This window comes from Chrysochloris asiatica, unplaced genomic scaffold (genome assembly GCF_000296735.1).
Source record: "Chrysochloris asiatica unplaced genomic scaffold, ChrAsi1.0 scaffold00043, whole genome shotgun sequence".
Lineage (NCBI taxonomy): Eukaryota > Metazoa > Chordata > Mammalia > Afrosoricida > Chrysochloridae > Chrysochloris > Chrysochloris asiatica.
The window spans coordinates 9282567-9284877 of record NW_006408561.1 but is presented as its reverse complement, the minus strand read 5'-3'; positions in this window follow the sequence as shown (position 1 = coordinate 9284877).

Here is a 2311-nt window from a genome sequence, read left to right as displayed (position 1 = left end):
TTGATTGATGTTACCAAGAGTTTTGATTGTGGGTCCAAGCAAAATGAAGTCTTTGACTTCAATCTTTGCCCCATTTATCAAAATAAATTTATTATTCCAGTTGTGAGGATTTTTGTCTTCTTTTCATTGACTTGCAATCCATACTGAAGGCTGTAGAAATTGGCATTTATCAGAATATTTTAAGCCCTCCTCTCTTTAAGCAAGCAAGGTTGTATCATATGCATATTGCAAGTTAATGAATCTTTCTTCAATTGAGATGCCATGTTTTCCTTCATATAATCCAGTTTCTCTGATTAGTTTTCAGCTGCTGATTGAATAAGTATGATGAAATGATACAACCCTGAAGGACACCTTTCCTGATTTTAAACAGTTCAGTGTCCTCCTATTCTGTTTTAACAACAGGCCCTTGTTGTATGGACAGGTTCCTCATGAATACAATTAATATGAATGCCCATTCCTCCCAATGTTGTCCATAGATTGTCATGATCTACACAGTCTAATGTCTGTACATAATCTATAAAGCACAAGTAACTATGCTTCTGGTATTCTCTGCTTTCAGCCAAATTCTGTCTGACATCAGCAGTATTATCCATAGTTTGACATCCTTTACTGAATCCAGTTGAATTTCAGGAAGTTCCCTGTTGATAAACTGTAATAACCATTTTGTAATTACTGTTAGCAAAATATTATTTTATGTGTTATTAATTACACTGTTCAATGATTTCCTCATTATATTGGGTCACCTCTCTTTGGAATGGGCACAAATATAGATTTTAGGCAGTTCTCTTCCAAATGTCTTGTCATACATGAACATCTCCAGTGCTGCATCTATTTGTTGAAACATTTCAATTCCAGGAGTTTGATTTTTGTTTTTGCTAATAACTTCAGTGTAAAAGATTGGATGATCACACTTCATCTATCATACTTCGGACATATTATCAGGAGGGACCACTCCCTGGAGAAGTTCATCATGATTAGTAAATGAAGGGTCAGCAAAAAATAGGAAGTTCCCCAACAAGATGAATTGGCACATTGGCAGCAGCAATGAGTTCAAGTGTAGCAATGATTGTGAGATTGCCACAGGAATAGGCAGTGTTTTGTTCTGTTGCATATTATGTCACTATTAATCCATAATAACTAGATGGAACCTAACCATAAATTTAATATACCAGGAATGACAAATTGGAGAGGAATGGTGTCACATTCATCTTCAGAAAGAACATATCAAGAACTGGCTTGAAGTACAATGATGTCTGTGATAGGATAATATCCATACCCTACAAGGAAAACCAGTTAATACCACTATTATTAAAATTTATTCAACAACCACTAAAGTCAGTGATGATGAAGTTGAAAAATTCTGTCAAATTCTTCAGTCTGAGATTGATCAAACATGAAATCAAGATGTATTGATAATTTCTGGAAATTGGAATGCAAAAGTTGGAAACAAGGATGAAGGATCAACAGTTGGAAAACATGGACTTGGTGATAGAAATGATGTTAGAGATTGCCTGATAGAATTTTGCGAGACTAACTACTTCTTCATTGCAAATACCTTTTTAAAACAACGTTAAAGGGGATTATACACATGAACCTCACCATATGTAATAGACAAAAATAAAATACTCCTGTGGAATGAGACAGTGGAAATAATCCATATCATCAGCCAAAACAAGAGCAGAGACAGACTTTGAATAGTCTATTAATTGTTCTATGCAAATTCAGGCAGAAGCTGAACAAAATTAAAACAAGTCCAGGAGAATCAAAATATCACCTTAAACATATCCCACCTGAATTTAGAGATCATCTCAAGAACAGATTTGATGCACTAGGCACTAAAGACAGAATACCAGAAGAGCTGTGGGAAGACATCAAGAACATCATACAAAGGAGAGCAAAAGGTCATTAAAAAGGCAAGAAAGAAGGAAAAGACCAAAATGGATGTCAGAGGAGACTCTAAAACTTCCTCTTCAAAGCAGAGATGATAATGTAAAGGAAGAAATGAAGAGGTAAAAGAGCTGAATAGAAAATTTCAAAGGTCAGCTTGATAAGAAATAAAGTCAAATATTACAACAAAATATGCAAAAATCTGCAGGTGAAAAACAAAAAAGAGCATACTCAGCATTGCTCAAGCTGAGAGAACTGAATAAAAAATTCAAGTCTTACCTTGAAATAGTGAAGGATTCTATAGGCAAAATACTGAAAGATGCAGAAAGCATCAAAAGAAGATGGAAGGAATACACAGAAATACTGTACCAAAAAGAAATGGTTGATATTCAACCATTTAAAAAGTAGCATACGATCAACATCC